Here is a 14969-nt window from a genome sequence, read left to right on the forward strand (position 1 = left end):
GCAGATGGTAAATATTTTAGGCTTTGTGGCCAACCTGGTCTCTTTAAAATAACTACCCAACTCTGCCATTATAGCATGAGAGCAGCCATAAATGAATGGGTGTGATGGTGTTTTGTAAACTGTGCTTACAAAAACAGGCAATGGGTAATTTTGAGAACAAAGAATAAAGCTAGAGGATCACAATCCCAGATTTCAACCTACACTATAAAGCTACAGAAATCAAAACAGCATGGTTTTGGCACAAAAATAGACACATAAATCAAGAGGACAGAATAGGGTCCAGAAATAAACCCATGCATATATGATCAATTAATCTATGACAACAGAGGCAAGAATTTACAATGGGGAAAAGACAGTCTCTTTAATAAATGGTATTGGGGAAACTATACAGCTACAGGCAATAGAATGAAACTGGACCATTTTCTTTTTTTTTTTTTTAAGATTTTATTTATTTATTTGACAGAGACACAGCGAGAGAGGGAACAACACAAGCAGGGGGAGTGGGAGAGGGAGCCCGATGCGAGGCTCGATCGCAGGACCCTGGGATCACGACCAGAGCCAAAGGCAGACACTTAACGACTGAGCCACCCAGGTGCCCCAAACTAGACCATTTTCTTACATCATATACAAAAATAAACTCAAAACGGATTAAAAACTTAAATATAAGACCTGAAACCATAAAGTTCTTAAAAGAAAACACAGGCAGTAATCTCTTGGTCACTGGACTTAACATTTTTCTGGATATGTTTCCTCAGGTAAAGGTGACAAAAGCAAATATTGCATTGGGACTACATCAAACTAAGAACTTTTGCATAATAAAGGAAACCATCAACAAAACAAAAAGGCAACCTACCAAATGGGAGAGGATATTTGCAAATGATACATCTGAAAAGGGGTTAATGTTCAAAAATATATAAGGAATTCATAAAACTCAACACCAAAGAAACTAATAATCAGATTTAAAAATGGGCAAAGGACCTCAACAGACATTTTTTCAAAGAAGCCATACAAATAGTCAACAGATATATGAAAAGACGCTAAATATCACTAATCATAAGGGAAATGCAAATCAAAACCACAATGAGATATCATCACCTCACACCAATCAGAATGGCTAGTATCAAAAAGACAAGAATAAATGTTGGTGAGAATATGGAGAAAAGGAAACTCTCATGCACTGTTGGTAAGAATGTAAATTGGTGCAGCCACAATGGAAAATAGTATGGAGGTTCTTCAAAAATTAAAAATTGAATGATCCAGTAGTTCCACTGCCAGGTATTTACCAAAGAAAATAAAAACACTAATTCAAAAAGATATATGCACCCCTATATTTACTGTAGCATTATTTACAATAGCCAAGATAAGGAAGCAATCTAAGTGTCCACTGATAGGTGAATAAATATGTCACACATACACACACAGAGAAATACTACTCAGCCATAAAAAAGAACAAAATCTTGCCATTTTGAAAACACAGATAGAGCTAGAGAGTATTATACTAAGTGAAATAAGTCAGGTAGAGAAAGGCAGATACCATATGATTTCACTTATATGTAGAATCTAAAAAAGAAGTTAACAAACAAAAACAGAAACAGACTAATACAGAGAACAAACTGGTGGTTGCCGGAGGGGAGGAGGTTGGGGGGATGGGGAGAATAGGTGAAGGGGATTAAGAGTACAAATTTCCAGCTCTAAAATAAATGAGTCATAAAAAAGGGTACAACATAGGGAATATAGTCAATAATATTGTAATAACTTTGTATGGTGACAGATGGTAACAACACTTATCAATGGTGAGCACTGCATAATGTATAAAATTGTGGAACCACTATGTTGTACACCTGAAACTAATGTAACATTGTTCAACTATACTTCAATTAAAAATATAAAATAAAAATAATTTTTTTAAAAAGAAAGTAACAGGCAATGGGCCAGCCTTGGTACATGGATCTCAGTTGTCCAATTCCTGATGTAGAGGGTACTTTTACATGCTTCCTATGCTTCCCAGGGATTATGAGTTCTTTAATTATCTGTTCAAATCTTTGGCTCATATTTAATTGGGTTATCTTTTTACTGATATAAGACCTATGTCAAACTATGTGTATTTGAAATATTTGTAATTCCCAGTCTATAGCTTGCCTTTCATTTTCCTAATAGTGTCTTTTGAGCAAAAAAGATTCTAATCTCAATGAAGCCCAATTTATCAAACTTTCCTTTTACAGATATCTTTATATCCTAAGAGATCTTTGCCTAACACAAAGTCATAGATTTATTCATGAGTCTAAAAGTTCAAGGAGTTTCAGAGTTTTGGCTTTTAGATCTATAATCCAATTCAAAGGTAATTTCTGTGTATGTGCGAGATAAGAATTCAGATTCTGAGGGGAGGGGGGGCGGTACTGAGTTCCTGAACCATTTGTTGAAAGATTCTATTATCCTTTAGTAGAACAAAACAAAACAACAAAACAAACACCAAAAACCAAAACTAAAACCTTATCCTTGAACAGGTAAAAGACTATATGAATACTACATTTAACTATGTTAACTATGCTTTTTAAACCCTTGCATAACAGGGGCACTTAAGTGGCTCAGTCGGTTAAGGGTGGGACTCTTGATATTGGCTCAGGTCAGTATCTCAGGGTTGTGGGATCGAGCCCCATGACAGACTCTGCACTTAGTGTGGAGTCTGCTTCTTTTTCTCTGCCCCTCCTCCTGCTTGCACTCTCTCTAAAATAAATAAATAAATCTTTAAAGAAAAAAATAAAATAAAAATCCTCGCATAACATCAAACATTGACAGCTATGGTCATATAAATAAAGGAAATAAATAACATTTTAACTAACCCATATGGGGCCTTAAAGGAATGCAAAAACCAACTAACTGCTTCTCCATAACTGGCAACAAAAAATGTTATTTCAAAAATCTCTCTTAAGAGTTCTAAGCCACATAACTGAGAACAAACCTAGGAGCAAAAGTTAAGATTAATTCCCACCCAAATGTACTGTTTCAGGTGGTCTCAAGGCAGCAGTCATTAAATGCGCGAGAGTTGGATGGGTCTGAGGAAAACAGTAAATTAGTCTGTAGACTCAATAACTATGAACAAATGAGATCTTTAGCTGTGATATTTTCACATATAATTGACTAGAGGCAAACAGAATGGAAATCCACATTTTTGAGGGAACTCTAGTAGCAAAAAATACCACAAACCTAACATCCTCTACCTGGGAAGCCCAAATCTGCACCAACAGGAAGCAAGGGGAGAATGCAGTACAGCCTACACTTAAGGGTACACTCTCAAACATTCACTGCAGATATAAACACAAAGCATAATGGATAAGGAATAATTCCCAAAGAGCAAAGTCAAGAGACTATGGAGGACAACGAACAAAGCCAATTTAGGATTCTACCAAGACCTTGCTGCACTTCCAGAAAAAGATGTCTTACTAATTAATTACTGTAAGGACCTATCATGTGTATCTCATTTTTTTTTTTCCCAGTGGGAGTTTTTACTGTAGCTTTCCTGTCTCTACTCTTATGTATACATACAAGAAACAAGAGGTTAAGAGGGTTGGAAAACTTGTCTATTCATTTATAGGTCACAACATCATAATGAACGATATCTGGACCTGACTGAAAGGACATTACTCCACCTAATGAATATGACTTTGAATTGTCATCCTTGAGGAATGGATGTGTTTTCTCTATGAGAAGGGAGTGTATGGATATTTGGGTGACCAAAGAGGCAAACCAAACAGACTGCTTATTTTCCCTCATTATCTAATCTCTTTTTTGATAAAAGAACCTGTTCAATTTTAGCCAAGCTCATGGTAGCTCCTATTTCCCAGCCTTACCAGCAATTAGTTGTGAGTATGTCACTAGGTCCCTGACAATCAGATGTGAGCCAAATTAATGCATGCAACCTCTGGTCTTGACATTAAAAAATGTTTATGTGTTAAAACCAGATGAACAACTCGTGAATAAATTTCAACAGTGCAGGCAAGGGCAACATTCTCGGGGATAGGAAAGCCAACAGGTCCCTGCAAAACCCTGTGAAACATACCTAATCCTTGACTATGAAATGAAAGAAATATAAATTCTACCCTTTCATGTTGAGTTCTTCTTGCTAATACACCTTAGCATATAACTTAACTAATGTACCCCTCCCTCAAAATTATTTTATGCTATAAGAATCATTTAGGTTAGGGCGCCTGGGTGGCTCAGTTGGTTAAGCGACTGCCTTCGGCTCAGGTCATGATCCCAGGGTCCTGGGATCGAGTCCCGCATCGGGCTCCCGGCTCAGCAGGAAGCCTGCTTCTCCCTCTCCCACTCCCCCTGCTTGTGTTCCTGCTCTCACTGTCTCTGTCTCTGTCAAATAAATAAATAAAATCTTTAAAAAAAAAAAAAAAAGAATCATTTAGGTTAACAAGTTCTCATTTAAAATGTTCATTGCCGGGGCTCCTGGGTGGCTCAGTTGGTTAAGCGACTGCCTTCGGCTCAGGTCATGATCCTGGAGTTCCAGGATCGAGTCCCATATCAGGCTCCCTGCTCAGCGGGAAGTCTGCTTCTCCCTCTTACCCTTCCCCCTCTCATGTGCTCTCTCTCTCTCTCATTCTCTCTCTCTCAAATAAATAAAATCTTTAAAAAAAAAAAATATTCATTGCCAGGGCACCTGGGTGGCTCAGTCGTTAAGTGTCTGCCTTCGGCTCAGGTCATGATCCCAGGGTCCTGGGATTGAGCCCTGCATCAGGCTCCTGCTCAGCGAGGAGCCTGCTTCTCCCTCTCCTGCTCCCCCTGCTTGTGTTCCCTCTCTAGCTGTCTCTCTGTGTCAAATAAATAAAAATCTTTAAAAAAATAAACAAAAATAAATAAAATGTTCATTGCCTTTAAGATTATGCCTCATTGACATACAACTTAACAACATTAATATTCTACCACCTAGTTGTATACACACACAGAAAAAATAAAAAAGCAAACAAAAATAAAAAAAAAAAAACAGCTGTGAACTCTACAAAATTTTGGCATGGTGATAAACTAAGTTAAGGCGTGGGGTTTAGAATGTCCAAGGACAATCTGAGACTGGAACTTGAAAAGACATTAGAAATGAAAGGGAACAAGAATAATCATAATATATTGTATAATTCTGCCTAGAATTCTGGCAGTATCCAGTGTGTCAATTGCCTAAACTGAAAATTTCAGTATAAGTTTAAAAGAATTCACACATCAAATTGGCAAATTTAGGCTTGTTCCCCTACCACCTATCTGCCCCATCTCCCCAGCCAAAGAAATGAAGAGAGAGTAAGGGAGTTTAGGGAATATTTATGCATAGTATCAAAACAACTCCTTTTCTCTTTATTTTTTTTTTAAGATTTTTTATATTTATTTGAGAGAGAACATGCATGAGCAGGGGGAGGGGCAGAGGGGGAAGCAGACTCCCCGCTGAGCAGGGAGCCCTATGTGGGACTCAATCCCAGGACCTTGGGATCATGACTGAGCTGAAGGCAGCCGCTTAACTGACGGGCAACCCGGGCACCCCAAAGCCCCCTTTCTCTTGTATGGAAAGAATTTTGAAAGTTAATGTTCTGCTAAATAGTCTTAACTGTGTTTTTAAAATCCTTGCATAACATCAAACATTGACAACTAGGAACATATAAGAAAATAAATGAATTTTTTAACTAATCAAAACATATATGCTAAAGGAATAGTCTGAAGTTAGGCATGTCAGCAGTTTAACAAGCACTGTGTGTGTGTGTGTGTGTGTGTGTAGATGTGCAATGTCTCTTTCGTTCAGGAAGCCAAACCACTACACAGTGTTTCCAAACTATACAGTGCACAAAGGCCCAGCTGAAAGTACAAGTAATGCTAAAATCCAGCAAGAATTCTACATTTTAAACGTGCAGCTACGAATCTAAATCTGCCCAGAAGAAGAAGCACATCTTTCTTTTGCACAAAAACGGGCTAGTGGTGATCTTACAAGCAACTATGATGGGCACTGAAAAGAAACGAGATAAAAAATGATCAGACTACACTCGTTACTCAAAGTGAGTACCACAAAACTGTAACTGAGTACAGATATTTCTGCTCGGTAAAATAAAAATAGCTGAACTTTTGGAGAAAACAGAATTAGAGCCAGACAACTCAAAATCAATGGAATTTTAAAATCTGAGTTCTAACAAAATAATAACAATCCTTATAAAAATATTAGTGAAGTTTTGTATCAAGAATAAGTCAGTCCACCCTTTAAAGTTTCATATCCTGGAGCTCATACTTCTTTTGATGTGGGTCCTTAAAGACATTCACTTCTAATAGAGACCAGTTTGGGGTTTTTTTTAAGATTTTATTTATTTATTTGACAGAGAAAGGCACAGCGAGAGAGGGAACACAAGCAGGGGGAGTGGGAGAGGGAGAAGCAGGCTTCCCGCTAAGCAGGGAGCCTGATGCGAGGCTCGATCCCAGGACCCTAGAATCATGACCTGAGCCGAAGGCAGACGTTTAACGATTGAGCCACCCAGGTACCCTGAGACCAGTTTAATAGAAATTAAAAATATCATCTAGAGATAGCCTTCTTCATCAGTAATTTCTTTTAAACACAAGGGAACTATCTTCACAATTTCTGCAAAGCAACCTGAAACTTCTTCAGATCTTTTAACATAGTAGAATATTTTAAGCCAATAAACTAGCAACTTACTGCACTATAGGAAGGTTACTTTTACAGAATTTCTGGCATTTTTCTTATACCACTAAGGATTTCTCTATAGTTGTGAAAAGGCTTGCCCCTGATCATTCCAAAACATTAACGTGTTTGAAGTGCTTGAAAAAAAACCCACATCAAATTTGTCATTATAATGACATCATTTGCCTATATACCAAATGTTAAAAGAAGTTTTTCAGAGAGACGGAAAATTACACAGGTCAGAAACAGATCTACATAAAGAGAGAAAGAACACTGGAGAATAAGTGAAGATAAAATACTAACTTTATTTTTCTTACACTTAATGGATCTAACAGGTAACAAACCTGTTCAAAATAGTAATAGCAACAATTTAATACATTATGAATGTGCTCATGCATATGTGTATGCTTATATATGCCTATACATGCTATGTATGAGTGAAAGGAATAACAGAAGTGATACAAAAAATGAGAGGAAAGAATTAGGATTGTCGGGCGCCTGGGTGGCTCAGTTGGTTAAGCGACTGCCTTCGGCTCAGGTCATGATCCTGGAGTCCCTGGATCGAGTCCCGCATCGGGCTCCCTGCTCGGCGGGGAGCCTGCTTCTCCCTCTCCCACTCCCCCCTGCTTGTGTTCCCTCTCTCGCTGTGTCTTTCTCTGTCAAATAAATAAATAAAATCTTAAAAAAAAAAAAAAAAGAATTAGGATTGTCATTATAAGGTACCTACAGGGTTCTTTGAAAGAAAACTTGGATTAACTATAAATGTAACCACTAAAAAGAGGGCATTTTTTTAAAGATTTATTTATTTATTTGAGAGAGAGAGTGCATATGCACATGTGAGCAGAGGGAGAGGGAGAGACTCTTAAGCAGACTCCCCACTGAGTGTGGAGCTGACACAGGGCTCCTGTGCCAAACTCGAGTCGGATGCTTAACCAACTGCGACACCCAGGTGCATTACCACTAAAAAGAGTTTTTTAAAAAGTATAATTGATATTCTAAGAAAGGAAAAAAAGTGGAATCATATAAAATGTTCAGTTAAAACCCAAAAGTCAGAAAAAGTGTGGAAGACAAAAATAGGCACAAAGAACAAGGGCAACAAATAGAAAACAGTGACAAATATAGTAGGATATTAACCTACTACACATCAGTAATCACTTTAAACATCAATGGTCTAACTATACCAATTAAAAGACAGTGATTGTCAGAGTGGATCAAAAAACAAGACCTAACTATATGTTATCCATAAAAAACCAACTTTAATATAAAAACACATACAGGGGGCGCCTAGGTGGCTCAGTTGTTAAGCGTCCGCCTTCGGCTCAGGTCATGATCCCAGGGTCCTGGGATCGAGCCCCGCATCAGGCTCCCTGCTCAGCGGGAAGCCTGCTTCTCCCTCTCCCACTCTCCCTGCTTGTGTTCCTGCTCTCGCTATCTGTCAAATAAATAAATAAAATCTTTAAAAAATAAAAAAAAATAATAATAAAATAAAAACACATACAGATTAAAAGTAAAGAGATGGAGAAAGTTATGGCATGCTAACATGAACCAGAAGAAACCAGTAGTAGCTATATTAATTTCAGACAGAGCAGACTTCAGAGCAAGAACAGTTATCATGAATAAAGGGGGGATTACAGTAAAATAAAAAGGTCTACCTCCAAGAAGATAACAATCTTTAATGTGTATGTGCCTAACAAAAGAGCATCAAACTATGTGAGGCAAAAACTGACAGAACTGCAATGAGAAATAAATGAATCCACTATTTTAGTTGAAGACTATAACACTCACTCTATCAGAAATGCATGGATCCAACAGGCAGAAAACCAGTAAGGATACAGTTGAACCATTCATCAACTAGACGTAACAGACACTGACAGCCTACGTCATGCAACAAGAGCAGATTACACATTCTTTTCAAGTTAACAAGGAACATAAAAGAAACTACATTCTGGGCCATAAAACAAACTTTAATTTTAAAAAAATAGAAATCGGGTCGCCTGGGTGGTGCAGTTGGTTAAGCATCTGACTCTTGGTTTAGGCTGAGGTCGTCATCTCAGGGTGCTGAGATTGAGCCCTGCGTTCAACTCCATGCTAGTGTGGAGTCTGCTTGAGATTCTCTCTTCCTCTCCCTCTGCTTATGCCTTCCTTCCTCCAGCTTATGCTCTCTCTCTCAAATAAATAAATAAATCATAAAAAAATAAAAAATAAATAGAAATCACACAATGTCTGCTCTCAGACCACAATGGAACTAAATTAGAAATCAATAACAAACAGAGGTGCCTGGCTGGTTCAGTTGGAAGAGCATGTGTCTTTTGATCTCCAGGTCATGGGTTCGAGCCCCATGTTCGGTGTAGAGATTACTAAAAAAACAAATAAATAAATAAATAAACAAAACAAAAACACTGCTAACTGAAAAATCCCCCAAATACTTGAAGACTAAACTATACACTTTTAAGTAATGCATGGGACAAAGAAGAAATCTGAAGATAAATTTTAAAATACTATGAGCAAAATGAAAATGCAAATATAAGCCACCGAAACTTGTAGGATGCAGTGAAAACAGTCCTTATGGGGAACAGTAAGAGAAAGTTACACAGTTTATAGCATTAAATGCATTATTAGAAAACTTTTTAAAAATCTAAAACCAGGGGCGCCTGGGTGGCTCAGTCATTAAGCATCTGCCTTCAGCTCAGGTCATGGTCCCAGGGTCCTGGGATCGAGCCCCACATCAGGCTCCCTGACAGGCGGGAATCCTGCTTCTCCCTCTCCTACTCCCCATGCTTGTGTTCCCTCTCTCGCTGTGTCTCTCTCTGTCAAATAAATAAATAAAATCTTTTTGGGGCGCCTGGGTGGCTCAGTCATTAAGCGGCTGCCTTCAGGTCAGGTCATGATCCCAAGGTTCTGGGATCAAGCCCCACGTCGGCCTCCCTGCTCCGCAGGAAGCCTGCTTCTTCCTCTCCCACTCCCCATGCTTGTGTTCCCTCTCTCGCTGTGTCTCTATCAAATAAATAAATAAAATCTTTTAAAAATTAATTAATTAATTAATTAATTAAAATCTTTTTAATAAATAAATAAAAATAAAAATCTAAAACCAATCACCCAAGCTTCCACTTCAGGAAACTAGAAAAAGAAGAGTATATTAAACCCAAAGTAACTAGAAGGAAAGAAATAATAAAAACTAGAGAAATCAATAAAACTGAAAATACAAAACTGAGAAAATCAACAAAACCAAAAAAAAAAAATGTTTCTTCTTAAAGATCAATAAAATCAGTAAGTCTCTAGGCAGGCTAAATAAAAAAAAAGATGACACAAACTCCTAACATTAGAAACGAAAGAGGAACTATCACCACAGATCCTATGGACATTAAAAGGATAATAAAGGAATATTATGAACAACTCTAAGTCCAGAAATTTGATAACCTAGATGAAATGGGCCAATTCCTTGAAATGTACAATCTACCAAAACTCATACAAGAAGAAATAGATAGGGAAGTGGGTAGAGGGGTGAATTAAGTAAGTAATGGGGATTAAGAAGTGCAGTTGTGATGAGCACTGGGTATTATATGGAAGTGCTGAATCACTATACTGTACACCTGAAACTAATGTTACACTGTATGTTAAATAACTGGAATTTAAATAAAAACTTAAAAAAAAAAACTCCTGGGTTTGTTATAAATAAAATATGTAAATTTTAAAAAGTTAGAAATAGACAACCTGAATAGCCGTATATCTATTAAAGAAACTGGATCAGGGATACCTGGGCGGCTCAGTCAGTTAAGGGTCTTTGTTTCAGCTCAGGTCATGATCTCCTAGTCGTGGATCGAGCCCCGAGTCAGGCTCTGAGCTCAGGGTGGAGTCTGCCTCAGATTCTCTCTCCCTCTCCCTCTTACTCACTCTCAACCCCCCTCTCAAACAGATAAAAAAAAAAAAAAAAAAAAAAAATCTTTTAAAAAAATAAATTGGATCAATATTTAATAGCCTTCCAAAAGATAAAGTACCAGGCCTGAATAGGTTAACTGGTAAATTCTACTAAAAATTTAAGAAAGAAATTTTACCAATCCTCTAAAATCTCTTTCAGAAGATAGAAGCGGAGGGACTACTTCCTAACTCATTCTTTGAGGCCAGCATTACCCTAATACCAAAACCAAAGACATTACAAAGAAAACTACAGATTATCTCCCATGAAGATAGCTGCAAAAATCCTCAACAAAATATTAGCAAATTAAATTCAACAATGTATAAAAAGACTTGTATACCATGACCAAGTGGGATTTATCCCAGGTATGCAAGACTAGCTCAATATTCAAAAATCAATTAATATAATCCATCACATCGTCTTATCAATAGGTACACAAAAAGCATTTCACAAAATTCAACACCTATTCAGGATAAAAACTCTCAATTTTACTAAAAAAACAAAACAAACTCTCAGTTAACTAGGAATACAGAGAATTTTCTCAACCTGCCAAAAACCTACAGCTACATCATATTTTTAATGGTGAGAAACCAGAAGTTTTCCCACTAAGATTAAGAACAAGGCAATATATCCCCCTCACTTCACATTTTTCAACATCATAGTAGAAACCCTAGCTAATGCAATAAGAAAAGGAAATAAAAGAAACACAAGGTGTGTAAGGAAGAAATAAAACTTTTTGTTCACAGATGACATGATTATCTATAGAAAAATCCAGAAGAATTACACAGAAAAACCCCTGCAACCAATAAGTGATTATAGCAAGGTTGCAGGATACAAAGTTAATATACAAGTCAACTGCTTTCCTACATACCAGCAATATACAAGTGGAATCTGAATTAAAAACATATTACCATTTACATTAGCAAACTCATAAATGAAATACTTAGGTTTAAGTCTTACAAAATATACGCAAGATCCATATGAGAAAAACTTTAAATCTCTGATGAAAGATATCAAAGAACTAAATATTCCATATTCAAAGATACAATATTGTTAATATGTCAGCTTTTTCCAACTTGATTCAATGAAATCCCAATCAATTCTGTCTATATCTTATTTCTCAACAATAATAAAATGGACAACCCAATTAAAAAATAGGCAGAGATCTGGATACCTCACCAAAGAACATACAGATATGGCAAGTAAGCATATTAAAAAATGCTCAACAGGGGCGCCTGGGTGGCTCAGTTGGTTAAGCGACTGCCTTCGGCTCAGGTCATGATCCTGGAGTCTCGGGATCGAGTCCCGCATCGGGCTCCCTGCTCGGCAGGGAGTCTGCTTCTCCCTCTGACCCTCCTCCCTCTCATGCTCTCTGTCTCTCATTCTGTCTCGCAAATAAATAAAATCTAAAAAAAAAAAAAATGCTCAACATTGTATGTCATTAGCGAATTGCAAATTAAAGCAACAGTAAGATACCGCTATACACCTAGTGGAATAACCAAAATCCAACCCTAACATCAAATGCTGACGAAGATGTGGCGCGATAGCAATCTCATTCACTGTTCATCAGAATGCAATGTATAGCCACTTTAGAAGAAAGTTTGGCAACTTCTTACAAAACTAAATATACTCTTACCATACAATCCAGCAATTGCACTTCTTGGTATTTACCCAAATAAACTGAAAATTTATGTCCAACAAAAACCTGCACATAAGTATTTATAGCAGTTTTATTCATAATTTCCAAAGCCTGGAAGTAACTAAGACATCTTTCAACAGGTGAATAGGTAAGTAAACTGTGGTACATCCAAACAACAGAATATTATTCAGCACTAGAAATATGCTATCAAGTCAGGAAAATACATCAAGAAAACTTACGTGCACATTACTAAGTGAAGGGAGGCAATGTGAAAACGCTACACACTGTATGATTCCAACCCTGTGACTCTAGAAAAGGCAAAACTATGGAGACAGTAAAAAGATTAGTGGTTGTCAGGGATTGGAGGGAGGGAAGGATAAATAGGCAGAGCACAGAGGATCTGTAGGGCAGTGAAACTCTTCTGTATGATACTACGATGGTAGATATATGTCATATATGTTTATCCAACCCATAGAGTATGTAACACCAAAAGCGAACCCTACTGTAAACTATGGACTTTTGAGTGATAATGTGTCTATACAGTACCACTGTGGTAGGGGATGGAGGGCTCCCTGCTCAGCAGGGAGTCTGCTTCTCCCCCTCCCTCTGCCCCTCCACCCCATTCATGCAGGCGTGCACTCTCTCTCTCTCACTCTCTCAAATAAATAAAATCTTAAAAAAAAATAGACTGCCAATTAACACCAAAGTAAAAACTCAAAGAAATTTGAATATATGGGGACTAATTTGGGGAAACAAAGAGACTTTTCTCTCCACACCCAAGACACCTGGGTGATTTGGAAGATACTCTCAGGTTTCCTCAAATAAAACAAGACTTAACCTTATGTTTCTTCCTTTTTTACAACTTTGGAGGATCAGATATGTCTGTGTCAAAATCTGTGAGTTTTCTCATATGTATCTTAGATGAAAGTAACTGATCGTTTCCCAGATGAAACGAAATGTTAGAACTCTAAGGTTTTACCACCAGATGAGAGGGAACATAATTGTAGCAGTCTGTCAGTGACCCACCTATATCCCCTGACACTTACCAGTTCAGCACACAAAGACCTGACTTCCAAACGCTAGCACCTGCATTTCTTTGACTCAGGGCTTTTTTTGTTGTTGCTTGAGCCTGATTTGTCACCCAAGTGGCAGAAGAAAAGGGTGAGGGATTTGACACAACCAGGAACAGCCTTCACTTAGTAACTGTGACCTGCTGTACAAATACACCAGTTTCCTCACCTCTCAAATTAACTCAAGCATGTATTTTACACTGGCTCCCCAAGTTTCTCATGGAATAATTAAGCTCCAGTCTCTCACAATACTAAATTGCTTGATAAGACACTCTTTATTAGCTTTCAAATCAGTACCTTATTATGTATAGAAACTTTATATTTAACGTTTCATCTAATTATCTCCAGAACTCTTTAAGGTAGATCAAAGAGGAATCTGATTCAAAGGTTTAAGAATAATATTAACCTCAGGGCACCCGTCTTGCTTAGTCAGAAGAGCATGTGACTCTTGATCTCAGACCAGTGAGTTGAAGCCCCAGATTGGGTATAGAGATTACTTAAAAAAAAATAAAAAATCTTAAAAAAATAATAATAATATTAATCTTTGCTCAGGGTCACAGAGCAAGCCATGCATGACTCTAACACAAGGAGGTCCAAAATCTGTGCTGCTTCACCAAAGGAACAGATACTGGGGGTGGTTCTGTTCTTATTATAGTATAAGGATTATATCGCAAACCAACAAAAACCCTAAAATCCTATTTCCTTTCCAAAGGAAAATGGCTTTAAAAAATTTTTTCTAATGTACACTAGTCTCTCAACCGCAAGTTATTTTTAAGATAATTAGTAATGGCATTATGAATTAATCCATTGCCTACATTTTTGGAGGGAAAAGGGGCAAGTCAAATACATATTTAAAATAACAATGGTGGGGCGCCTGGGTGGCTCAGTTGTTAAGCGTTTGCCTATGGCTCAGGTCATGATCTCAGGGTCCTGGGATCAAGCCCCGCATCAGGCTCCCTGCTCGGCGGGAAGCCTGCTTCTCCCTCTCCCACTCCCCCTGCTTGTGTCCCCTCTCTTGCTGTGTCTCTCTCTGTCAATAAATAAAATCTTTAAAATATTTAAACTTAAAAAAAGCATTTATAATAATATAATCTAAGGTTTTTAAGATAAATATATTTTACTTACCAATTTTTAAAAGTTACAAATGTTAAGTATTATAATAAAACAGTTACTTTTAAAGGTCTATCTTTTGTCATGTTGTATTTCATTCATTCATTCATTGACTACATACTCAATGCTGGTTCTAAGATGTGTAAGATTTTTTTTTTTTTAAGATTTTATTTATTTGACACAGAGAGAGAGAGCACAAGTAGGCAGAGTGGCATGCAGAGGGAGAGGGAGAAGCAGGCTCTCCGCTGAGCAGGGAGCCCGACGCGGGGCTCGATCCGACGACCCTGGGATCATGACCTGAGCAGAAGGCAGTCGCTTGACCAACTCAGCCACCCAGGCACCCCTATAAGATACATCTTGTGGCCAGTTTAGTACTAGAGACAAAGGAAGAAAGTGGGGGAAATAAAGTAAAAATAAACTACAGAATGGAAGAAGAAAAGATAAACCTATATGGAGAGAAATTTCATAGACTGCCAACCACAATTTTTATATCTTCAAAACTGCATATTCAAATACAGAAAAATTCATTTAGTCAACATATACAAAAAAAAAAAACACTAAAAAGTAGAC

At 37.5% G+C, this 14969-nt stretch overlaps 1 protein-coding gene across 12 annotated transcripts in view; it reads right to left on the reverse strand.

Annotated features, from left to right (window-relative positions):
- KANSL1L (KAT8 regulatory NSL complex subunit 1 like) overlaps positions 1-14969 on the reverse strand; it is a 151749-nt gene that overhangs the window by 113842 nt on the left and 22938 nt on the right. The window lies entirely within an intron of this gene.

This window comes from Mirounga angustirostris, unplaced genomic scaffold, assembly GCF_029215605.1.
Source record: "Mirounga angustirostris isolate CCGP_5_RB_7025 unplaced genomic scaffold, mMirAng1.0.hap1 SCAF_3, whole genome shotgun sequence".
NCBI classification, from domain to species: domain Eukaryota; kingdom Metazoa; phylum Chordata; class Mammalia; order Carnivora; family Phocidae; genus Mirounga; species Mirounga angustirostris.